Source organism: Balaenoptera physalus (genome assembly GCF_965194825.1).
Source record: "Balaenoptera physalus genome assembly, chromosome: 5".
NCBI lineage: Eukaryota > Metazoa > Chordata > Mammalia > Artiodactyla > Balaenopteridae > Balaenoptera > Balaenoptera physalus.
Window position 1 is genome coordinate 57,618,252 of NC_138884.1, and position 26,513 is coordinate 57,644,764.

Sequence of the window (26,513 nt, forward strand, 5' to 3'; positions counted from 1 at the left end):
TCCCCCTTCCCTCTCCCCACTGGTAACCACTAGTTTGTTCTCTATATCTGTGTAAACTCATCTTTTCTTACTTGGTGGGAAAGGCTTCTCAAAGCCCATAGACATTTCACTGGATTCGGCAGACTTATACTTTGGTACTTGGGAAAGGACTCTAAACAGAGCCAACTGTAGGCTAAAATTTTCTCAGTTTGACTGACGTGAGTCTAAACCAAAATGACCAATATGAGAAGCTGTGCTTTAAGATATGGGCTGCACTCTTTCTAAGGCGCTCTAATGGTTAGACAGTGGTATGGGGGGGAGGGAGGGAGAGGGATGTAAAGTAGTGGGGCCACCTGTTTGGCAAGGTGTCTTGGGTCTGTTGGCCTCTGTCCTTAGAAAGTTCCACTGGTAAACAGGAAGTGACAGGTACTTGGCCCTCTCCGGAGGGGAAAAGTCAGCAAGGTCACATGGGGAGGCTGTGGTTAGCGGGAGGAGAGGTGGGCTGAAGGAGCCTGGAGTGTTTATAACGAGAGTTAAAATGATATGATTTAATAAGAGCGGGCACTGAAATCGAACCTTCCTGTTAGGTAGTCAACTGGAGAGGGAGGAATGGCATCTCAATGAGATTCTTCCTTAGGTGAGGTGTTTTTTTTTTGGTTTGTTTAAGCATAACAATGATTTGAAAAAGCTTTACCAGTGAGTCAGTAGTGGGTTTGGCTACATATATCAGAAATTAGTTACAAATCCCCTAATTATTTCTAAAAAAACGTTTTACTTGGAAATGATATAAAACGCCACTGAATCCATAGGTTTTGTTCTTTTATGTAAGTGATAAGGTATCCGACTTGTCAGTTTTGCAAGCTGCTTGATTTTGATACTGAGAAGTATTTGATATCTTGGCTTTGGGTGGAACTGAGACTATTCACCCATTTTTCCGTCCAAAGGCTTAGAAGGGGTTCCTGCAGGAATGCTTAACAGAACTCCTACCACATTATTAGAATTCACTGTTCCTAGTTTGTGTTCCTATTATTAGAATTCACTGTTCCTAGTTTGTGTCCCTCACTTGAAAACAAGGTCTTTGGGGGCACACCATGGTTTGTCTTATTTATCCTTCATTCTTAATGCCTAACAGAGTATCTGACACATAGTTGGTACAAATAAAGATTTCTAGTCTTGCTATTTCCTGTTAACGTTCTCTGTGGAGATGAAAAACAGCCCTGTTTTTTCTTTCTCTACATGAAGGCACGCACTCATTGCTCAATCTCAAATCCAGCCACATAACCTTTCCTTTGCTTTTCTAGCTTTAGAACCTCCCCCCAAGGTCCTTTCAGAAATGAAGCAAGAGTTTCTGAACAATCTGGTGTCTGGTTTTCAGAGGTCTGAAAACCTGTCATTTGGGTGGCCAGCTTCCCATCCCCACAGTCTGCTGGGTGTTAAGCAGATGTGATTTGTACTTTCCTAATTTTCGCAACTGTTGTGTGATTGTGGGGATTTATTATCAAATGTGTGGAAAAGCCCTTGGTAACTCCCAGACAGGTATAGGTATCAGCTTCACTTCATCTGTGTGGAAAAGGTTCAGAGTCGAAGGGAGTTGCCCTGGCTTATGCATTCAGAAGCATATCTGAATCCCAAACCAATGGTTTCCCCAGAGCCCCACGAATGTACTGAACTCTACAAAGATAGGACTGATTCCAGGACTGCCCCACACGACCACAAGAGAAGACCCAGGTGGCAGTGACCTGAGAACGTGGGTCCTTGGAAAGGATCCTGAAACCAGCCCAGTCTGCAGGAGGCCAGGTGCTTGACTTACCTGTTGGGCCCGGAGATGGTCTGTTCTCTTCGTATGTCTGTCTGTAACTGGAAACCCAATAGTCACAGAGCTGAGAAACAGGTTTCCTCTATAATTAGTGCAACAGGCCAATGGATGTCACTGTTGCACCATAGAAACGGAATCTCAACCCCAAGGGGACTTTGCACAGCAACATGTTCACTGCTTGGTTACTTTAACAGAGCAGAGCGCACCTTGAACCAAAGGGAAGCTATTTTAAGTGGATGGTACCATATTGTGATTTATATATATGTTCTATCATTCAGATCTTCGACCGCAGTTCCTGGCTCACAGCTCCCAAACTCTTGGAACTTTCCTAAGTGATGGGAGCTTAAAGGTGTCTCTTTTTTGGTTGATGAGGTGACTTTTGGAAAGCACCTAAGAGTGGGGGCTGGTTGCCGTGGAGACAACCTTGTGATGAGATGGTTGGAACTTTCGGTCCCAGCCCCAGACCCAGGGGGCCTGGAGGTTGACTTCAATCACCAATGGCCAATGATTTAATCAATCGGGCCTATGCAACCTTCAATCACCAACGGCCAATGATTTAATCAATCAGACCTATGCAATAAAGCCTCCATAAAAACCCAAAAGGATGGGGGCCAGGGTTCAGAGAGCTTCCGGGCTGGTGAACAGGTGGAGCTTGGGCAGGGCGGAGCACCTGGAGAGGGCGTGGAAGCACCATGCCCTTTCCCTGTACTTTGCCCTGTGCATCTCTTCCATCGGGCTGTCCTGAGTTATATTCTTTCACAATAAACCAGTGATCTAATAAGTAAAATGTTTCTCTAAGTTCTGTGAGCCACTCTAGCAAATTAATTGAACCCAAGGGGGAGGTCGTGGGACCCTCTGATTTCTAGCCAGTTGGTCAGCAGTACAGGTAACAACCTGGACTTGTGATTGGCATCCAGAGTGGGAGGGGGGGCGGTCATCGGAACCTCCAATTTGTAGTGTGTAGGTCAGAAGCACAGGTAACGACCTGGGCTGTGTCTAGTTCTGAAGTGTGTGTTCGGTCTTGCAGGAATGAACCTATGGAATCTTCCCTTAACCTACGGAATCTGATGCCATCTCTACATAGTGTCAGAACTGAGTTGAATTCTCAGACACCCTGGTGACAGAGAGTTGCTTTTTGGAATCCCCGTCCCCCACATATATTGGAATTGGGGTCAGAATGCCAAAAAGAGATAGAAATTAATATTCCACTTTTAATTTTTAGAGCTAGTAACAAGCAGGTACATTCAGGTTAAGTTAAGGCAAATAGCTTTGAATAGAGTGGGAAGCTATAGATAAATGTGTCTGTCACCTATCAGGGGAAAAGCTGACAAAATGAATCAAACCACTTCAAATATTGTGTTTCTTTCACTCTAGATGACTGCCTTTCACAATTAATGTGCAAAATTATTTAAAAAATACATATGCTGATACTTAGAGTGAGACCTCTCGCCACATCAGTGGCCTGGCATAAACGTTTTGGAAGGAACTTCTAATCCCCAACCCGTATAGTGATCAAAGGCATCAATAAATGTATTAACCAGGAACTGTGTTAGACTTTTCACAGCTCTTTAAGGTAAATATTATTTCCAGTTTTTCATATGGGGAAATTGGGGCTGAGCAAGGTAAGTGGCGTTTCCAGTTTATAGCTGACAAGGGACAGCATGGAAGCAAGTCCACATCCACTGGCCAGCAAAGCCCCCGTGCTTTCCAGTGGCCCGAGAGTCAAATCCCAGTGGCATTCCCTGGCAATTCTTAATGCTTTTAGAGCTGTCACAGGTCATAGGCTAAAATCATCCTTGGATTTTCTGACGATGAGACCTGTCACTGCTGTCAGACAGGCTTAACTGGCCTTTTGGGACACTTCCTTAAAATATAAGTAAATTGGGCAACTAATCCTATACTTCTGTGTGTTGGTTCTTCTAGGAGCCTTGAAGTCTAGATTTGGAGAAGGAAAGGTTAAGGGAGCAATCCTAGAGAGAAGTAACACAGGAATTTCTTTGTGTTTATCTTAACAACATCCATAAGATTCAACATTTAGTCCGGTAACAATCATCCCCCTTTCCTGCCCAACAGTCTGGTCTTGGTCACATTTAATATTTTCAGATAGAAATGACAATAGGACTAGAGTCCTCTCATTGGCCCAGAACTTAATGGTGATGCCCAATATATATATACGTATACATATATATATTCAGTAAATACTGAGCACCTCCCAAGCATAAAAGCCAAGTCCACTTCTTTCTGAGTGAAGTCATTTTCACCAGTTTAATCCACACTTAGGCTAAAGCCACACAGTAGGATAGGGTAGAAGTTAGACAATCAAACAGAGCTCAGGTTACTAGCTGTGTGACTTTGGGCTAACCACTTTTTCCCTCCGAGCTTCAATTTTCTCATCTGCAATATGGGGATAAGAAGTTGTTGATATGATAGCATAACGCAATGGTTACCCTCACTGACTATTTCCTAAATGCTAGACCCTTAGAGTGGCACCTTAGAACAAGGGTGGCAGGCAGTCATCCTGGCTTGCTCCCTCTTCCTCATCTCTCATATCCAGAGAGTCAAGTCATGCCATCTTATCTCTGAAAGATCTCTCAAATCTCTCCCCTCCTTCCATGGCCCTAGTTCAGGCCCTCATTATCTCTTGGCCTCCGAAGTTGGTCTCCCTGCTTTCACTCCTGTGCCCCTTCACTCCGTTCTCTGCATAGCAATCAAAGCAATTGGTTTAAACAAAAGCATGCCACTCCCTCACTTAAAACCCGTCAATGGCTCCCCACCTCCTAGAAACAAAGCACAGGCTCTTAGATTGGCAAACAAGGTCATCCTGTCTGCCTACCCAGGATTTAGCATGTGGATTTTAGCACCAGGATTTTAGCACATGACCAATACACACACTCTCTAGGCTTCTTTTCACCTCTGCATCTTGTCTTATGCTTCAATGTTGCAAACCTGAATTATGCCTCTGTTCAGTTTTCTCACCTCCTCCATTGACTTATCTTTAAGACTCAGCTCAGACTAGACAACTCAGGAGGACCTTCCTTGATACCTCCAGCTTTCTTAGGATGCCTTCCAAACTAGGTCAGGAGCTCCGTCCCCCGACCGTTATCATGTGCTTCCAGCTCCTGTGCGTGTGTATTTCACTGCATTTACCCCATTGATGGGCAATTTATTTATGAGTGTTTCTCCCTCATATTTTCCTTAAGGAAAAAGCCATGTCATCTTCATCCTTCTATCTCCATCACCTGGCACCATTCCTGGCACAGAGCAAGGGCTCAGGAAATAAAGTGAATGAAGGAATGAAGATAGCAGCATGATGCCCAGCTCATGCTCTTTTTTTGGAGTAGGGGGCTGTGCTGCATGGCTTGTGGGATGTGGGATCTTAGTTCCCCGACCAGGGATTGAACCCAGGCCCTTGGCAGGGAGAACACGGAGTCCCAACCACTGGACCGCCAGGGAATTCTCCCAGCTCATGCTCTGTGCATACGCCACACCCCATCTCAAACATGTCATGTGTCTGGAACAGTGGTTCTCAACCAGGGGCAATTTTGACACTTCGCAAAGTCTGGAAGCATTCGGGTTGTCACGATTGGGGGTGGAGGGAGGGTGCTTCTAGCATCTAGTGGGCAGAGGCCAGGGATGCTGCCTGCAGTGGCCAGGACAGGCCCACCTCCCATCTCACAACAGAGAATTATCCAGCCCCAAAGATTAATAAGAGCCACAGTTGAAAAATTCTGATCTAGAACAGGGTCTGGCACATGGAAGACCTCAATATGGGCGGGTTTCCTGAGGCTGGCAGCTTAGTGGCGTTAGTGACAGAAATGATAATCATGCTTGATATAACATCATATAATTGTACAGTATACTGTTTTCAGTTTGTTGAGCAGTTCTGCATGATATTCACTCATTTCATGGCATTAGGCCTGAGGGGGTTCGGTTCTACTTTTACACTCATACTTTACATAAAGCAAAGGTCCTACTCAGGACCAAGAGTATGACGGGTGGCCCTCTCCTCCCACTTCTCTCCTAACACACACACGATCTACCTGCTCCAGGGCTGCGTCCCTGAACAACCAGCTAGAATGCCTGAATCATATGGGTAAATCTGTTAGTTCACCAGCTATGGTGTGGTTGAAACACACACACACACACTCTCAAATGGATTTCACACGTTGCATGAACTCGCAACTTGAACACCCTCTCCAGGAAGGCCTGGCCTCCCTGGGATCATAAGGGAAATGTAACGATTCAAACTTTTAAGCTGTCAGGTGAGTTTTCTATTAGCCATTGACACAGCACAGTTGAGGCGGTAGCCTGTGACACGGGACACAGGCTGACCCACTTCTCAGGGAACTCGTAGTCCCATCAATTACAGAATACCTATTCATACTGGGCAATTCTTTTCAACCATGCATGTTCCACCACTTAACGTTTGGAGATGAGGTGCATGGTGAAGGAGGCTGCCTACAGGTGTCAAAACCAGGATGTAAGTTCTAAATTCACCAGAGTGACCCCTGCCTATAATTCAGCTGCACGACCCCCTGTCTGAACACTGAGGCAAATTTATGATCAGTTTCTCCTGGTTATCTTCAGCTCCTCTTTCAGTTGCCCTCTTATCAGTCCAGATGTCTTTTTGCTTTTGAGAAGAGCCATCTTTCCTGTCTCAGCACCTCCCTTTTTTCTTTATCAACTCAAATTATTAAACTGCTAAGCCGATTGCCAACACTGGGTATGTTTGCCTCTGCTTAATACACACTGGCACAGAAGTGGCTGTGTCCTTTTTCTTTTCTTTTTTTTTTAAACTTTTTATTTTATATTGGAGTATAGGTGATTAACAATGTTGTTTTAGTTCCAGGTGTACAGCAAAGTGTCCTTCTTTTTTGTAATTAAATTTAACACTTAATTCAGCCTAGAATTTCCAAGCTGAGATGAGGTGTTTCCCCCCACCACACACAAATCCATATGTTGAAACCCTAACCCCCAATAAAGTAGCTTTGTGAGCCCTCATATAAGTAGGAGTGACCTGCTTTATTCTAGAAAACCTTTTTAATTCTAAAATAATGGTTTTATCCACCATTAAAACCACACCCAGGTAGAAATTCAGGGGTAGTGAAGTTGGACTCTGCAAAGCTTCCTTTGCCAATGCCCTGATTTGCTGGATAAATAACCAACATCCCAAAATGATGGGTTATGATAGAAAATTTCCCGTTGGCTACAGTACCATTAAACATATCTTAAGGGAGTTCAAGTAAATGTGCCATGAAGAGGCTTCTGCTGGTCATGCCAAGTATGTGGTGTTCCTTGGCTTGGGCAGTTAGTTCATTTAGAATTTAAACAAACAGAAAATGCAGCACTAGCCAGCTCTTAGGTTTCCTGATGGCTTGCCAGTTACCCACCCAACTATCCTCTAAGTGGCAAAGGCATTACCCACTGATGTGCATGTGCAGTACAAAGCCTAGCCCCTTTTCAAGCTCAAGAGTTCCCTGACCTCTTAGTCATTGCTACGTGGTGCTATAGACTGAATGCCTGTGTCCCTCATCAAATTCATATGTTGAAACCCCACCCCCAAATATGGCTGTATTTGGAGATAGGGGCCACTAAGAAAGTAAGGTTAAACAAGGTCATATGGGTGAGGCCCTAATTTAAGAAGATTAGTGTCCTTATAAGAGACACCAAAGAGCTCATTTTCCCCTTCTCTTCCTCCTACACTTCTGCATGCACCCAGGAAAGGCCATGTGAGGATACAGAAGGTGGCCATCTGCAAGCCAGGAAGACAGCTCTCACAAGAAGCCAAGCTGCGCTGGAAACTTGATCTTGATCTTGGACTTTCCAGCTTCCAGAACTGTGAGAAAATAAATTTCTATTGTTCAAGCCATGCAGGCTGTGGTATGCTGTTATGGCAGACTGAGCAGACTAATACAGATGGGGTTATTATAAACTGTATGAAGAAGTGAACAACCTATCAAGGTTATAATAATTACCATCCACAGCAATCACCTAATGACTTATTGTGTACATCACAGGTCATCAAAATGCTAGATTTTAGAAATTAAGACCTGTACACTGAAAACTATATAGACACTGATAGTCACTGATGAAAGAAATTGTAGAAGTCACAAATAAATGGTAAGATAGTCTGTACTCATCGACTGGAAAAATTAATATTGCTAAAATGTCCATATTACCCAAAGCAATCTACAGATTCAATGCAATCCCTATCAAAATTCAATTGGCATTTTTCATAGGAATAGAACAAAATTTGTGTGGAACCACAAAAGACCCCAAACAGACAAAGCAATCTTGAGAAGAACAAAGCTGGAGGCATCATACTTCCTGATTTCAAACTATATTACAAAGCTATTACTATAGCATATAATATACTATAATCAAAACAGTATGGTATTGGCATAAAAACAGACACATAAATCGAAGGAACAGAATAGAGAGCCCCAAAATAAACCCACACATATATGGTCAATTAATTTATGAAAAAGAGCCATGAATATACAATGGGAAAGGAAAATCTCTTTAATAAATGGTGTTGGGAGGGACTTCCCTGGCAGTCCAGTGGTTAAGACTCTGCACTTCCACTGCAGGGGGCATGGGTTCGATCCCTGATCGGGGAACTAAGATCCCATATGCCGTGTGGCATGGCCAAAAAACAAACCAAAAAAAAGAGGTGTTGGGAAAACTGGACAGGCACATGCAAAAGAATAAAACTGGACCAGTATCTTACACCGTACACAAAATCAACTCAAAATGGATTAAAGCAGGGGTCCCCAACCCCTGGGCCACGGACTGCTACAGGTCCATGACCGGTTAGGAACCAGGCTGCACAGCAGGAGGTGAGTGGTGGGCAAGCGAGCAAAGCTTCATCTGCCACTCCCCATCGCTCCCCATGGCTCACATTACGGCCTGAACCATCCCCCCCCCCCCCCCCCGCCATCTGTGGAAGAATTGTCTTCCACAGAACCTGTGCCTGGTGCCTAAAAGATTGAGGACCACTGGGTTAAAGACTTGAACATAAGACCTGAAATCATAAAACTCCAAGAAGAAAACATAGGGGGTAAGCTCCTTTACATCAGTCTTGGCAGGGATTTTTGGATTTGACACCAAAAAGCAGAAATAACTAAGTAGAACTACATCAAACTAAAAGCTTCTGTACAGCAGAGGAAGCCATCAACAAAATTAAATGTCAACCTATGGAATGCGAGAAAATATTTGCAAATCATACATCTGATAAGTCGTTAATATCCAAAATATGTAAAGAACTCATACAACTCCATAGTAAAAATCACAAACAATCCAATTAACAAATGGGCAAAGGAACTGAATAGACATTTTTCTAAAGAAGACATACAGATGGTCAATAGGTACATGAAAAAGTGCTCAACATCACTAATCGACAGGGAAATGCAAATCAGAACCACAGTGAGATATCACTTCACACCTGTTAGAATAGCTATTCTCAAAAAGACAAGAAATAACAAGTGCTGGCAAGAATGTGGAGAAAAGGGAACCCTCATGCAGTGTTGGTGTGAATGTAAATTGATGCAGCCACTATGGAAAACAGTGTGGAGGATCCTTAATATGTTTATTATTCATTTATTTACTTTAAACAACATTTACTATCTATCTATCTATCTATCTAGTCCACGCCACATGGCATGCGGGATCTCAGTTCCCTGACCAGGGATTGAACCTGTGCCCCCTGCATTGGAAGCACGGAGTCCCAACAACCGGACCACCAGGAAAGCGCCCCCCTTAAAATTTTTAAATAGAACTACCTGCACTACCATGTTCATTGTAGCATTATTTACAATAGCCAAAGGATGAAAACAATCTAAGTGTACACCAATGGATGAATGGATAAAGAAATTGTGGTATATACATACAGTAGAATATTATTATTCAGCCAGAAAAAAGAAGGAAAACCTGCCATTTGTGACAACATGGATGGACCTTGAGGAAATTATGCCAAGTGAAATAAGTCAGACAGAGAAAAACAAATACTGTATAATCTCATTTATGTGTGGAATCTTTAAAGAACAAAAACAAACCCAAAAAACCCTCATAGATACAGAGAACAAATTGGTGACTGCTATACACAGGGAATGGGGGATGGGGGGTGGTGAAATGGGTGAAGGTGGTCAAAAGGTACAAACGTCCAGATATCAGATAAATAAGTGCTGGAGATGTGATGCACAGCATAGTGACTTAGTTAACAATATTGTATATTTGAAAGTTGCTAAAAGAATAAATCTTAAAAGTTCTCACCACAAGAAGAAAATTGTATGAATATGTGGTGATGAATGTCAACTAAACTTACTGTGGTAATCATTTTGCAATATATACATATATCAAATCATTATGCTGTACACCTAAAACTAATACAATGTTATATGTCTATTATATCTAAATTTTTAAAAATGTAAAATTTTAACCCTAGATTTATTTTATGTCAGATGAGGAATCAATTATAAATTAATCCTATATGTACACTACTTTTTATTGTTATCATTTTAATATCTTCCTGGATCATTTTATCTAATTTAGGAGAAAAGCTAGTTTATCTTTCATGACATTATCTTAAATTCATGTAGCACATTTTTCCCAAGAAGTTCAAAGGATTTTACTCAAAACTTCTCACTGGTTTTGATTGAAGTCCCAGGATCTAGGCAAAAGGCTGATTCCATTGCCCCGGTTTTCATTAAAAATCATTTTGCTTTCTCTTGGTATTTGATGAGAGAAGCAGCTCTTTGATTTGGGGATCTTTTTAAAATTGACTTTGTTCTTTTTTAATCCCAACTGCTCCAGGCATCATTAGCTCGTCTTAATAGAAGTTTCAATTTCCTTTTATCCCTTTGAGCCTGGGTTCCAATGTCCTCAAAGCAGCACCTTTTAATTGGCCTGGAAAAGGTCACCGTTTTAAGAAGAGGAAGCCATATCATACATTTTACAGGGTCAATGTGGGTCTTTGAGATCAGAAAGGGATGGTTGCAGGGGGTGGGTTCATCCCCCAGCAAATGTTTAGGTGGCATGTGATTACCTCCTAAATATTTTCAATATAATGTTCCACGTAATTACATATACCCACTGTTATCCAACACATTCCCTGCTATAATTAGTTGGCCTTGATTTAAAATTCATTTGTCTTTAAGATTTTGTCCTCCTTTTTAAATTTAACCCATGGCTGAGAAGCAGTGTTAACTTTGACAGTGGTTTCCTTATACGTAATAACTTTTGGTGACACTCTCCTATATAAACACCCCAATCATATGTTTTTTAGAAAATGATACAAGGGCATCTAATGTATTCTCCCACCTTCAGGTACCCTCCCACCACACATTGTCTTGTATATTCCAGAGGTAGTTTCTCCAAAGAAATCTAAAGTGTAATAAAATCTTACCTATACATGGACACAGTTTACAATCAAAAGAAGCTTTTTGAAGGAAACCTACCCTATTACTTTACTTTCTTCTAGTGTTACAAACACTAATCTGGATCTGGAGTGGGTACCTAAATCCTGAAGTGGAGGAGGGAAGCTGTAAACCTTTCAAGGATCTGAAAGAATTCTCGGAAACTTGACTCCATCAGGGCAGCAGTAAGGAGGGGAGGGGGAGAGCTGCTAAAAAATTCTAGTCTTTAAGGGGCTAGCCTTCCACTTCAAAGAATCACTGATATAAAGAAATACTCTACAATATTTCATCTCTTTAATTACCAAGACACTTTTAAGAAGCCTCAATATTTGGTACCTCAGGAGTCATCACTCAGGCACTTACGAGAAGTTAAGCATTACTACACAGTTATTTCCACACAATTCCTATCTTATAGATGGACTGTGGATAAATATTATGAAAAAAAATGGCATATTAGAAAGATGCTACAATACACAAAAAATTAAAAATCTACGTCCACAGGTTTCTTTTTTCTATATTATTGCTTGAAGAAAAATAAATTGATGAAGGGATTTTTTTTTTTCCCTACAAACTTTCCAGAATAAAGTTCCTTGGCTTTCCCTTCTCTTGAAGAATTTGGTGAAATCCTAAGTTTAATGCACCTAATGGAAGTAGACCACCAAGAACAAGGTAAGCAATTGTCCTCATCTAGTTTTCCCTGAAGCACTGTGTTCTGTGTTACATGTCACCCACAAAAGAGAGTGACGTGGACAATTTAGAACACAGTCAAGGAAGAGGGACCTTAACAGCCCAGGTCTCTAGATCCAACATGGAAATAAGAGGTGAAAGAATTAAAGGTTAACTAACCTGGAAGAGACCTGGCAGAAAAATGTTAACTGTCCTCAAAAGATTGGAAGGTGGTAAAGTGGAAAAAACCATTCATATCTTCTATTTGGTCCAAGAAGGATGAAAGCACTGAAGTTATGATAGAATTAGTATAAAGGAGAACATCACTGTAATTTGAAGTGCTCTGAAAATGAAATAGTCTGCTTTGGTACTTAGGAGTTCACTTTCCCCGATGGTGTTCAGGTGGACACTGGGGGACCACTCTAGGGAACTGTTGTAAAATGCATGAGAAAAGAAACTGAACCGCTTGGATTTTCAGTTCCCTTCTAACTCTCAAGCTCTATGAAAACGCCTGCCCTGGGGAGAAATCACTGATGCAACAAAATTAGGTACAACCAAATAATTCAAATATTAATGGTTTCAGGGATCCAGGACGTAGGATTTATCTTGTATTGTCTTTGTGTAGGCTTTCCTAGCACAAGGAGAAGGAAAGAGTTACTTTATTTCATTAAAAGAGACTGTATGTTAAACAAGTCTAGTTCACTTAGACAAAAGACAAAACAAAACAAAACAATATAGTCCCTTTAAGTGTGCTCCACGAGATTGTTTATCTACACTCATCTACTTAAATTGACTCTTCTGAAATTTCTGTGTGGGTTGTGCTGGGAGGATGGATGCGGGCTTTCGGCAGCCATCATGTCACCCAGCTGGGATGCGGAGAAGTTTCCTCCACTCCCCTCGAGGAACCTTCAGCAGCTCTCCCCTCCTGGCCCCCATCAGCAAGGGAGAGACTAAATGAGGTTCGAGCCCTGGAAGGCATCGTCTGGGACTGTTGAGAGGCAGTGGGTCAAACCCAGACTAACTAGTGACCTACAGGGAGGGGATGGAGAGAGAAACAGCAGAAAGGAAGGTGTTTCTTCCAACAACTCCCTTTTCATGCTGGTATTTGTAAAGTGTGTCATAAAGAGAAGGAGCGGAGCTCATCTTTACCGACTAACACTTACTCAACAGTTGAACTCCACATGACGCTATGGAGACCACTTCATATTAATCCATTTAGGTAAAAGACTTGAAAAAGAGATAAAGAGATGGCATGGTGCTAAATACACAGGCTTTGAGTTAAAAGAGCCAGGGTTCAAGTTCTGACTTTCTAGTTTCTAACTGTATGACCTTGAGCAAGTAGGTTACTTAACCTCTCTAGGCCTCAGTTTCCTCATCTGTAAAGTGGGGCTAGGAATAGTGGCTGGCTCACCCTGAGTACTAGAGAAATGCTAGCTTCTGTTATGTTCACAGAAACAGAAAACCGAGTCCCTCTTGAGCTTGCTTCTCCTTGAGTTCTGTCCAAGACACAAAAGGAACAAAAGCGGCATTGAGGTAAGAATCTAGGTCACATCAGACCTGTGGCTCTGCTGATTGGAAAAGAACATGAACCCAGACTGGGGCAGCTGAAAGTGAAAGTGAATCCTACACAACTTTTAAAGAAAATAAAATGAAAGTGTATTTTCTGACACGGAGAGATGTCCAAAATTATTAAATGAAAACACATGTTAGAAAACAGTGTGATCGGGACTTCCCTGGTGGTCCAATGGTTAAGAATCTGCTTTCCAATGCAGGGGATGCGGGTTCGATCCCTGGTCGGGGAACTAAGATCCCACATGCCACGGAGCAACTAAACCCACGCGCTTCAACTACTGAGCTCACGCGCCTCAACTACTGAGCTCATGCGCCTCAACTAGAGAGAAGCTTGTATGCCACAGCGGAGGATCTCAAATGCCTAAGACCCGACGCAGCCGAAAATTAAATAAATCAATAAATAAATATTAAAAAAAAAAAAGAAAACAGTGTGATTGGGACTTCCCTGGTGGTCCAGTGGGTAAGATTCCATGCTCCCAATGCAGGGGGCCCGGGTTTGATCCCTTGTCGGGGAACTAGAGCCCACATGCATGCCGCAACTAAGAGTTCGCATTGCTGCAACTAAAAAAAGATCCCGCATGCCGCAATCCCGTGACTAAAGATCCCGCGTGCCACAACTAAGACCTGGCACAGCCTAAATAAATAAATAAATATTAAAAAACAGCAACAACCACAGTGTGATCACCTATGGGAAAAAAGGATTACTATTAACATACATGATGGTAACATGTCAGCATCTATAAAAGAGGAGAGCTGGAGGAATTTCCACCCAACAATGGATAATGATTTGGGGAGCAATTTAGGACTGTATGGGACATTCACTCTATATTTCTTATTTCTGTAATATTTGGATGTTTATAAAGAATATCATTCATTTTTAAATTAGGAAAATCAATGTTTAAAAGGAAAAAACACATCATCCTATTACAGATTTTACATTGTACTGTATACTGATCACCTTAAACTGGAGTAGGCAATTAATAATGACAAGAGATAAGCAGACGCAGGAAATGCTTCTCTTATTCTCCTTTTAAAATGACAACACTCATCACATTTTAGAACCTCTTTCATAAATCTGCCCATGAGCCTATTGAAGTAGGTATTTGTGGTTAACACTTTGTGCTGTGCGGCCTTACGTCGTGGTTTGAATCCTGGCTCTATGTCTTACTAACTGTAGGACCTTGTGCAAGTTTCTTAATCACTGTGCCTCAGTTACTTGACCTGTCAAATGGGACTAATAGTAGTACCTCAAAGGGTTGTTGTGAGTACGAACTGAGATACTGTATGTAAAATGCTTAGAACAGTAACTGGCATATAGTAAGCACTAAATAAAGAGTTTGGCCGTCATTATTTTATTCTTTATTTAGAGAAAACTGTGGATCCGAATGATACCTTTATCTCAAAACAACAAACGCCCCAGAATTTTGAAATTCATTCCCACTGCCACCTCTCTAAGACCAGAATTTTATCACTTAATTCGTAGATTGTTGCTATATCTTCCTACACAGGCTTCTCGCTCCAACTTATCTTTCCTGGCATTGCTGGATTCAGCTCTTTCGAGCTTTCCTTTTATCTCTTACAGTTTGGCTTAAATGGCTTCAGTAGTTTCCCACTGTTGAAAGGTTAAATGTCAAACACCTTCACCTGTCCCTTCATACGTTGGCTTCATCCCACCTTTTTTTTTTTTTTTTTAACTGAAGTAGAATTAATTATAATGTTGTGTTAGTTTCAAGTGTACAGCAAAGTGATTCAGTTATACATATATATATTCTTTTTCAGATTCTTTTCATTACACCTTATTACAAGATATTGAATATAGTTCCCTGTGCTATACAGTAGGCCCTTGTTGTTTACCTATTTTATATATAGTAGTGTGTTTCTGTTAATCCCAAATTCCTAATTTATCTCTTGACCCCCCCCCCATGCCACCTTTCTTATATGTGACACGGTATATCAAACACAGACCACAGTGGCTTCAGCTGCACTGTTCCCCGAGAACCACAGAGCATCCCTGATTCTGAGCCTTTGCCTCAGGCTATTGCCCACCCCCCATTCCTAATCCCCTCAGTGCAAGATCCCAGTCAGTAATACAAGACTCAAGAAAAGCTGTCTGGCCACTCAAATCCACAGTTACCTCTATTTTGAAATCCTAGAGCATCAGACATCCTGGCCCAAGCTCTCATTGGAGGTTCAATTACAGTCACTGAGGCGGGTATCATATGTAAATTCAACAAGCATTTATTGATCAGGCTTTGGGAGTTCAGAGATGAAGAATACAAAGTCCCTATCCTCATTGAGCCCATGTTCTATCAGAGAAGACAGAAAGTAAGCAAATGATAGCTTGGCTATGGCTGCCCACGTGCTTTGTCAGAGGCATATACAAGGTACAGTGGTGGCCCAGAGACAGAGACAACCACAAAAGAATGAATCAACATTAAGGGCTTGAAGTGTTGTTGAAGGGCTTATCTTTCTTTCTCCCAACCAAATTTGCCCTTCCTCTGGTTGATCAAAAACATGGAGCTGGATCTTAAATATTTTAAGACCCTGTCCTACTTAAGGTCTCAAAATGACAGGCTCTGGCACCAGCCTCTCCCTGGAGTATATTTCCACCTTCCCCGCTACTTAGTTCACCTCTATCCGCCTATTTATTTGTTTAAAACGTGAACCAACTGGTCAGGTACAGTAATCTAATTCTGCATTTGGTTTGAGGCCAATGCATTGAGGGCATTCAATAAATAATGGTTCCTGGTGTGCCTTTCGTAGATCCTGGCTGCATAGGTCTGAGACGAAGCTGGGATCCTAGGAGGCAAGCCCGAGAGATAGTGGATGAAGGGTGGTAGAGCTCTGGAGACCACAAAGGCAAATTTGCTCTGATTGCCTGACCCAGAGATCATAACACCTGCGGGACTTGCTGCAGTGAAGCCTACACGTGCAAATATTACACCACTGAGTCGGTTAGGGTGTGAACTTCTTCCTGACATGATTTTCCCAGATTCAGTCTGGGTAAAAGTACATAAGGGCTTCCCCACTGTGAGCACACAGGCCCATGTTTACTTGCCTTCATTAAAGAAATTCTCCTTCCTGTGAGTGGGTGGTTCTAGGAGGGGTGAGGCAGGAGTCTTTGTTGGATGATATGGGCGTCCCAAGGGAGGAAGAGCAGGGAAGAAACAGGAAATCCTTAAAATAAAATCCCCTGGACAATGTGTGTCCACTTATCCATCAATCCGTTCATTCATCTTATCTATCTACCACTGGATAGGCGGTGAGGCTACAACGATGAATGTCACAGGACCTGGCTCAAGGGTGACATTCAAGAAATATTTACGGAATTAATGACTTAAGCTTATGCATTAGCTTTACTTTGATTACCATTTCCTACTGGAGAACATTCTTTGCTTTCTGTATGCCAGATGTTACCTAGCATATTTCAGCCCACAGTTAACGGAAACATCTCGGCCTGCATAAAAAGGATCTTCCAACATATTCCCTACATTCTTGAACTTAGATCCCAAAATGCCTTATTTTTAACTTTCTTCCCTGCTGTCTTCTCCCAATCTCCATTTAAGATTCCACTGTTTGCCCCACTGTTTGCTTTCTCCTGGCTTCTGAATGATAATTCAAATACTGATTGCTTTCAGGCTACACTGGCAGTTTCCGCTTCGCCTCTAGCTCTCTCTTCCAAGTTCCGCTGTCTCAGAGAGCAAGGGGCTGGAGAGGAGTCAAGGGAGTTGGCTCCCCATTCTAGCGAGATCTCCTGGCTTGGGGACAATTTGGTTTCTCCAGCTGTATCTCCCATTCTCTGTCTGTAGAATGGCAGGGATGCCAACTGGCCCAGGGATAGAACAAGGGTTGGTGAGCTCATAGCTGGAAGAGATGATGTATCCAAGAACAAAGCAATATTATGAGGTGAAATTCTGATTTTATGGTCCATCAATATCAAGCCTCATACCGTTTCTGGCTTTTCTGCTTCTGTGATTTTGGCGCATTTCTTCTAAGGAAGAGGTCTGGATAACGAGCATGACTCGTCTTCTCAGGCACAGACTCCTGTATATTGAATGGACGGCACAAATCAGAACACCCGGGTGTAGCTGGCTGCTATTCAAACACTACCAGCAGGTGAGCACGAAGAACACCTGGTTTGGAGACGCACTTCTGATGCGGGAGAGCATTTTCTAAAGTGTCACTCAAAGCTGGATTCAATTAAACTACAAGTTTGAAAAGAACTCACGTTACAAAATGAGAAATCCGTCTTTATGCTTGAAGATGCAGAAACTTTGTAGATCACAGCTACCAAAAAAGAAAGAAAGAAACCACACATACACACAAAGACACCAATGAATCATTTTTTTCCCCTGCAGAGTATACAAAACAAATTCTTTGAGCATGAACTGTGGAAGTCCCTCTAGAAGAAAACTCCTCTTTATATCTGATTGTAATAATCTGGCAGCTGACAAATATGTCAGCGATGTACACAAAAGAGCAGCTAAAATCTAAAACAAATACTACTCTCATAAGCTGGATAAAAAATGGCAAAATAAATGGCCAGTAAAGTATGGATAACCATAATCGTTCTTATATTTTAATGTTCAAACATAAGAATGAACAAGCAGCTGTTATTTCTATTTAAAAAAAGGAATTGGCCAGAAATAAGATTCTCTTAGAGAAATGGGCATCTAACCTAAAATCATCCCCCAGGTCACTGGAAGACGCATTCAACACCCACGTCGCTCTTGTGTGCCACACAACACTTCTGATTTACCTAATGGAGGAAGGAAGAGTAACTTCTGCTGTATTACTGCCTTCGCATCCGCCACCTCTCCCCAGAAGCCCTCATGCAGGAACGCTGGCTAATAGGAAACAGAGGCCAATGCCGCCCTCACTTACGGATTTTGCTGCCTTCTCAACTTTGGGGTCCCAAGCCCGGATAACACCTGAGCCAGGCAGCTGCCCTTGCTTAGCACCATATCCGAAACAGGCCAGCAGCAAGACTGGTACGGGAGGGGAGGACAGCCCAGAGGGAAGAGGAAGAGGCTCTTACTCACCACCCACTCAGAGCTGGCACTGGTTGTAAAACTACAGCACTCCCCCATGCAGGAGCACCTCTCCGCCTCGTTGCCTCAACACCAGTTTGCAGCAACAGGCTCTGCGTGGGCGTGGAAAGGCAGCAAGCTGGACCAGGGGAGATGGCCAGCAGGTGGGAAACAAACCAGAGACCCCCAAGTACTCCTCAGAGAAACATTCATTTCCCCGGGGGCTTGGTGATTCCAGGGGCTCTTCAACAAAACGCACACACCTCAAGAGTAGGGACCATGGAATTACACATGGATTTATTAGGTACTCAGTACACGGCTATGGGCTTCTGTTTAGAACGTCTCCCTCCCTATAACCAGAACCTTCTGCCAAAGGTGTGAGCAGTTCTTTGAGACCCAAGTTAAGGTAGTTTCTGAAACCCCCCTCAAAGATCTGGCTCTGGCTGCTGCAAGGGTACTGCCTTATAAATGTGTGGGCAACGGTTATTCTCTTGCCCTCCCCCTCTTCCCCTAGAGCCCATTCCAGTTTCTACAGAGGCAAGGGCTCCTAGGTCCATGGGAGTTCTGGGTGGGTCTATGCCACTCATGACCTAATGCCCCCCTTCCTCAAGAGGTTAGGTCACTTTTTGGGTGGGCAAAAGCTGTAGAGTCTTCAGAAGTAGTAAATATACCATCTCTCTTGATCTGCTCCATGGGGACCCATTGCTATCATCAGACTGCAAGGGAGGCACAGATTTGAAGGGATCATTTCATGTCTATCTTTATAAACTTGTTTAAAAAAAAGATTCAGCCATGTCACCTTATTCCTCAGGGTTAAAGTTTTGTAGATGACGACTCAGGAAAATGAGAAGGATCTTCATGGATGACTCATGGTATTTAAAGTGTCAAACCCACTTGGCCTGGTCACATCGTATGCTAGACAGTCAAGCTTTAACTACGTCTCTTGAAAGAAGATTGTCACTAAAAGTATTTTTGATTTCTTTCACACTTTTGCAAAGAGTATAAAGGCAACCCAAGCACGGAAGATAACCAGTAAGCCATCAACCGACCAACCTCTCTTTTTAGGGGGTAAATATAAACATGCAATATCAGACGATTCATTTCTGAAGTTTCTATACATTCCGTGCTATTTTTAAAAATTAGGCTAGACAAAAGTAGAGCTTGAAGTCTCTTGTTGACTCACCTAACAGGCTTGGCAAAAGCTTTCTCTGACGTTCCCAAGAAGACAGACTCTTAGGTGTCCAACTCCCAGTCACTCCACCCAACCTCCAATCCCAGTGCAGGTTGGGTGGTGTTGCCTAATTCCCCTGGGCTATCCGGATGCCACTCATTGCATTGCAGAGATTCAGAGTCATTAAATCCTGCCAGACCTGACCTGGAGACCTGGGAGGGGAAAGGCATTATAGAAGAGGCACTGAACCCAGAACCTTGCATACTCCTTTCAAGGCTCAACAATACACACGGACTTCGCAAGGTCCAGTCCTTGGCTTCGACTCATGATTCCTAGGCCTCATAATGAGGGTGTTTCCCCGGTGCAAACAACTGAAAGGGTTTCGTCTCACTTCTGACTGAGGACATTCCCGCAACCTCTAAAGCTCGGAATCACCCTTAGAATACGTAGATTCGTCATTCAGGGCAGAATTTTCTACCTTCGTAGTTTGTTTCTCCTTTAGCAAGTCTCTCATTGGTCAGGGGAGCCAGTGGCTGTGAGGCTGCATCAGCTGCTAAAGCCCCTGAGCATATGCTTCCTCTCAGAATGACATCACCTTCTGTAGAGGCTATAAGGAGAAAGGAAACATTGAATTTCACACCAGAAAAAGAGAAAAGGAGCCTGAGTTATTCAGAATAGTCTCTCTTTTTCGAGATCTTTCCTTCCCCTAAACATAATGATTCTTCTGTTGTCCTCATTTTTTGCTACCAAGGTTCCATTCCTGACTACGTTACCAGGCTGAGGCCAAGCCCTCAATCCTTATGTTTTCGTTAGATCTAGAAAAACAATGCAAGACAGAGAGGCTTTCTCTATCTAGTGCATGTGTAAGTGTTTGGGTTCAACCCTTCCAGGCCCATCTTTCCATGACATAGGATGCCCATTCAGAAAAGCACTGTAATATCTTCTTTCTTTTGAAAACTACTGGTTACTTAAATAAAATTGTATATTATATGGAACTATCTTTCCTCCCATCCAGGAGTGAATTCAGAGACTATAATTCTTGGGAAATTATAGGCAAATGGGATGGCTAGGCCTATTAGGAAAAGTGACTTTAAAGTAGTAGTAATTTCAGGGATGAAGTAAAAGCCTGCTTCTGAGTCTCTACCTATACTTTCTGTGAAAAAAGCTACACAGGATGTCCATTAAATAATTACCAACTTGTTTCCCCTTGGGTTCCTAATGGTTGGGGTATTTGTTAAACAGGTAGACAGTAATGAATTGCCCCTCAAAATCAAAATGAAATGTCGTACATCTAAACTTTCCTTTTGGAAAGCTCTTTGGTATTTTTCTACCTGACAGCTAAATTGGATGATTGATTGATTGGTTGCTTTTATTAGCTTTAAGACAGACTCTTGGATGTGGTCAAAGTGAAAATATGAGGAGTAATCAGCCCATAGGAGGAGTGCTTATCCTCTAAATTAGAACAACCTAGCAGTCATTGGAAGTGCCCTAGACTGAAATTGTTTTTGTTGTTTGAATCTGAAAATGACAACATAGAACACAGTCAATGGCATGCAACATCTAATTATGGGTGATGCAGCTTTAATTGGTATGTAGAAGGCATGCCTGTGGAATTAGTCCTTGGAATATTGGCCAATCAGATCACTTTCAACATTTCTCAATGTTTAGTTTCATCTTACAATTAAGTAACAATGATCATTTCCTGGCAGCTAAGGAGTGGCTAGAGGAGTTAGAAGCCTCATTAGGTTTATAATTTATCAAATTCTAAGCTCTTCATCTGCAGTGTGGCAAAAAGAGAAAGCATCCTCAAATTCCAAAATGATTAAAGACAATCTCCAACCATATTTCATATGTGTGTGTTCACTTGTTCTTCAAAGGCTGACTTGTTATTTTCTGAGTTTCTTTTTTTTAATGTTTATGTTCATTTTTATTTATTTATTTTTACTGTTTTATTTTTTGGCTGCGTTGGGTCTTTGTTGCTGTGCACGGGCTTTCTCTAGCTGCAGTGAGCAGGGCCTACTCTTCGCTGTGGTGTGCGGGCTTCTCATTGCGGTGGCTTCTCTTGTTGCGAAGCACGGGCTCTAGGCACGCAGACTTCAGTAGTTGTGGCACGTGGGCTCAGTAGTTGTGGCTTGCAGGCTCTAGAGCGCAGGCTCAGTAGTTGTGGCGCATGGGCTTAGTTGTTCCATGGCATGTGGGATCTTCCCGGACCAGGGCTCGAACCCATGTTCCCTGCATTGGCAGGTGGATTCTTAACCACCGCACCACCAGGGAGGTCCCATTTTCTGAGTTTTTAAGAAACAACTGTGTATTATTATATAAGCAGGAAAAAATGTTGATGTTGATGTGACTTTGATAGACATGTATTAAACTATGTTAACACACACACACATGCACATGCTAAAACAAAAGTAGAGTTGATAGTTCATGTTTCCTTTTAGACTCTTTTTGTGACAATTCCAAACTCTTGACTATTCATTAATTCTAGCAATAGCATCCTCTTTCATTTCTAGCCCAACTTTTACACATTATAACTTTTACGCGGTGTTATACCAACACTGGTTTAATCAAATGTCACCTGCTTTTACTTTCTGGAATCTCCTTTCCATATGCCTTGAGATAAAGGATGTTGGTTGAAGAGGAAGTTCCTGGAGCTCCCAGACTGCCTGAGTTCCAAACCCAAACTGCCATGTAAGCATGGTTTTTGGTATTTGGGTGAGAAGGAGAGAGATGAAATTTAAAATTTTGCTGAAATACAAGCATTTCCCAACTAAGTACAAACTGTGCTGCAAGATTTCAGTGATAAGTTAATTACCTAGATTTTATAGAATGTAGTGTGACCTTATATAAAGGAATTACGACAGTCCCTACCACGTGAGGTCAGGATTAAACAAGTTATTACAGCTCTAAACAGCACACTAAGTGCTCCATATATGCTGGTTTTTAATTATTATGGCCTTATGTTCTACTTGGGTTCCGTTACAGGAAACAGACCCAAGAAACTAGTGTCAAAGGATGCTTAGGAGGGCAGCAGCATGGATAAACATCAGGGTGACTCCGTGAAAGCTTAATCCCCCCAAGTAGACACAGTAGATCAAATTTCCTAGGAACGTATATTAGTTTTAATTCGCCATTCTAAAACCTAAGATTAGGAGACTTTCTAGCAATCTTGGTAATGGTCCTACCTCATCACCAAATCCCTAGCTAAAATGGTGATAGAAACCATCCATGTTAATACACTGTCTGCCCTTGTCGTCATTGTATCATCACCTGTTCTCTCTTCAACCCACTGCACTCCGGCTTTCATCCCTATCACTCCTTTGCAACTGCTCCTGTCAAAGTCACATCATTCTGTATTTGCCAAGGTCAGTGGTTTGTGACCATCTCACGGGATCCCTCAGCAGCATCATTCAACACAGGTGACTGTTCCCTCCTCAACAAACACTTTCTTTTCTTTTCTTCCATGACACCACACCCTCCTGGGTTTTGCCTCCCTCCCCCAACTCACTGACGGTTGCTTCTCAGTTGCCTTTGCTGGGTCTTCCTCCTCTCAAGGTCGCTACACCCCAGGGATTGGTCTTCACATCTTTTCTCTAGTTACACTCTCTCTGGTGAGTAAATCATGTCCTGTGACTTTAAATACTGTTTCTATGTGGATGACTGTCAACTTTCTCTCCCCAGCTCTGATCCCTCCCCTGGACTCCAGACTCTTATATACAACTACCTACCCAGATATCTGATTGGCTTATCAACAATAAAATGTTTGAAATAGAACTCTTGCTTCTGCTATTCCCTGGCACCCTACATCCCTACCCTTACCCTCCAAACCTGCCGTTTTCCAGTTTTCTCCACCTTAATTAATGGCCCCATTATCCCAATTGTACAGCCCCAAACCCAACCGTCACCGTCATTATTCCTTCCCTTAATCTTTTATTCAATCCATCAGCACGTTAGCTGATGCTGTCTCAGAAATCTGTCTCAAATCTCATCACTTCAGCCATCTCCACTGCCACCACCCTAGAACAAACTACTAGTACATCCTTAGATTAGTGTAATAGCTTCCTCACTGGTCTCCCTTCTCCTACTCTTGCCCTTATATACGCTAGTCCTTAAAAAGGAATCTCAGTGTTATTTCGAAGAAATAAATTTGATAATACTGCTCCCTTGCTAAAATCCTCCAAAGGCCTCATGCTACATTTAGACTACAATTCAATTCCTTACTATGGCCCATGAGGCCGTACAGGATGTGGCCCCAGCCTACCTTGTTCACTATGCTTCAGCCATACTGGCCTTTCATTTCCTTCAACATCCCAAGATTGTTCCCACCTCAAGGACCTTGCTCTTGAATTCTCCCCCTGCCTGGAATGCCCCACACCTCCACGTGGCAGGCTCCTTCTTATTATTTACGTTTTAGTTCAAAAGTCACCTGACCTTCTCTGACCCTCCTACCTAAAAGTAGCCCCCCAATCTCTATCTTATGACCCTGTTCTATTTTCTTCATAGCACATATTACTATTTGGAATTACCTTCTTCACTTATTTGCTTACTTGTTTATTATCTATGTGACCCCATGAGAAGTAAGGTCTATGAAAACAAATACCTCACCTATCTTATTTACCACTGCATTTCCTATATACAGGGAAACGCCTGCCGTTTGGTGGGTACTCTATAAATATCTGTTGAATGAATGAATGATCTCTTAAGTGTAATAGTAGTTCGCAAATTATATATAATGACCAGTTGGAACTCAACAGCCAATCCAAATAATTCACCAATACATAAGAAAGGGCTGGAATCAGGAGTAAATTGAAGTGCAGTATATGTCTGACTACAGCCCGCAATCAAATAAAAATTATGTTCAATTCTATGTTCTTTTGGCCCTTTCTAGGCTTTTCCTCCAATTCACCATCAAGAATCATCAAAAGCTGATGGCAGAGTTACCCACATTCTCTTTCTTCTCCTTCCTTCTCTAGTTCCTAACAGGAAGAGAATACTGTGACTGATTAGATGAAAAAAATTATTCCTTCTGCACCCCAGCTCCCTATAATCCGAAAATCATGCCCTGTTTTATTTGAAAGCTGGCCTGAGCAACTCAGAAGGCACTTTCCAGCTCTCCCTTTGAGAGCAGTCAGCTGAACTTCACTCTGTGGCTTTTTACACTTAGGGATGCAGGTGCTGCTGGAGCTCATGCACAGGACAGCTCCACTCCCTGATTGCGCTCTGAAGGGAACACTCGGTGGCAGAGATGATCTCTGACTTTACCTCACTGTTATCACCTTTCCAGTTCCATCTAATGAAATTGTAAAGAAGAGTACTGACTCTGTTGTAACCATTTACTATAATTTTGGGCAAATCATTTACTTTCCCTGGGCATGTCTTTGTTATTCATAAAATGAGAAACTTCAGTTGATGATCAATAGCTCTAACTGTCCATGGTGTGGAAATGTTTTGCTTCCAGTACGTACAACACAAATTAATTGGTGTACCTGGTTATGAGTGATGTTGTCCTACTATAGTCAAAAGACAACAGAAGGTGGGGTTAACTTGGCCCAGAGGATTGGAATGAGTCCTATGTCATGGCTGCAGCTTCTACAGATGGAATTTCCAGGAATTAGTGACTTTCCATTGGATATTTTATGGTTTTTAAGACCCATACATGAGGGACTTCCCTGGTGGTCCAGTGGTAAAGAATCCGACTCACAACGCAGGGGATGCGGGCTCGATCCCTGGTTAGGGAACTAAGATCCCACATGCCATGGAGCGACTAAGCCCATGCACCACAACTTCTGAGCTCATGTGCCTCAACTAGAGAGCCTGTGTGCCGCAAACTACAGAGCCCACGTGCTCTGGAACCCACATGCCACAACTACAGAGCCCACACGCCCTGGAGCCTGTGTGCCACAACTAGAGAGAGAAAACCTGCATGCCACAACTAGAGAGAAGCCTGCACACCACAACGAACAGCCTGCGCACCGCAACGAAAGATCCCACATGCCTCAACAAAGATCCCACGTGCCGCAACTAAGACCCGATGCAGCCAAAAATAAATTAAATAAATAAATAATAAAATAAACCTTAAAAAAAAAAAAAGGACCCATACGTCACCAAAGACCCCAAAATTTCTATCTTCAGCCCAGCTCCCAATTCTAGACACCAGATTCATATACCCAACCACCTAGTCAACATCTTCATCTGATGTCAATAGGTATATTTAATTTAAAATGTTTCAAATCTCTCCCCAAAGCCTGTTCAACTTGTCATCTTCTCCATCTCGGTTGACGGCAATACCATCCATCTGGCGCTCAAGCCTGAAACCTTTACTCCTTTCTTTCTCTCCCTCCACATCTAATCTTCCAGAAGATCCTGTTATGTCAACCTGCAAAATAAATCCAGAATCCAGCAGCATCTCACCATTTCCCCTGCCGTCATCCAGGCCCCAGTATCATCTTGTCCCTGGATTATTGCCAAGCCTCCTCACTGGCATTCCTTTTGTCCCTGCCTCTCATCCCCAGTCTTTTCACAACCAGAGTGATTCTTTTGAAACACGACTCAAAGCATGTCAATTCTCCGCTCAAAACCCTGCAAGGTTTCCTCATTTCCCTAAAGTTCTTACGACGGTCTGCAAGTCCTCATATGCTCTACTCCTCCCCACCCACCCATCACTTCTTCACCTGATCTATTACTGTTCACCCTCACTCCCAACTCTGCTCCAGTCACAGTGGCCACCTTGTTATTTCTCAAACACACCAAGCATGCCCCTTCCTAAGGGCCTTTGCACAGAAAATTCCCTTTGCTCAGCGTCCCCATGACTACCTCTCTCTCCGCCTTCAAATGTCGCTTTTGCATTGAGGCCAACCCTGATCTCC

General features: G+C 42.6%; 1 protein-coding gene and 1 long non-coding RNA gene across 8 annotated transcripts in view; one reads left to right on the plus strand and one right to left on the minus strand.

Annotated features, from left to right (window-relative positions):
* Positions 1–12,604, plus strand: part of LOC309661898 — a 33,229-nt gene extending 20,625 nt beyond the window's left edge. The window contains exon 2 of the long non-coding RNA XR_014264350.1: positions 3,170–12,604. This is a non-coding gene — a long non-coding RNA (uncharacterized lncRNA). The remainder of the gene's footprint in view (positions 1–3,169) is intronic.
* Positions 1–26,513, minus strand: part of SHROOM3 (shroom family member 3) — a 311,421-nt gene that overhangs the window by 99,335 nt on the left and 185,573 nt on the right. The window lies entirely within an intron of this gene.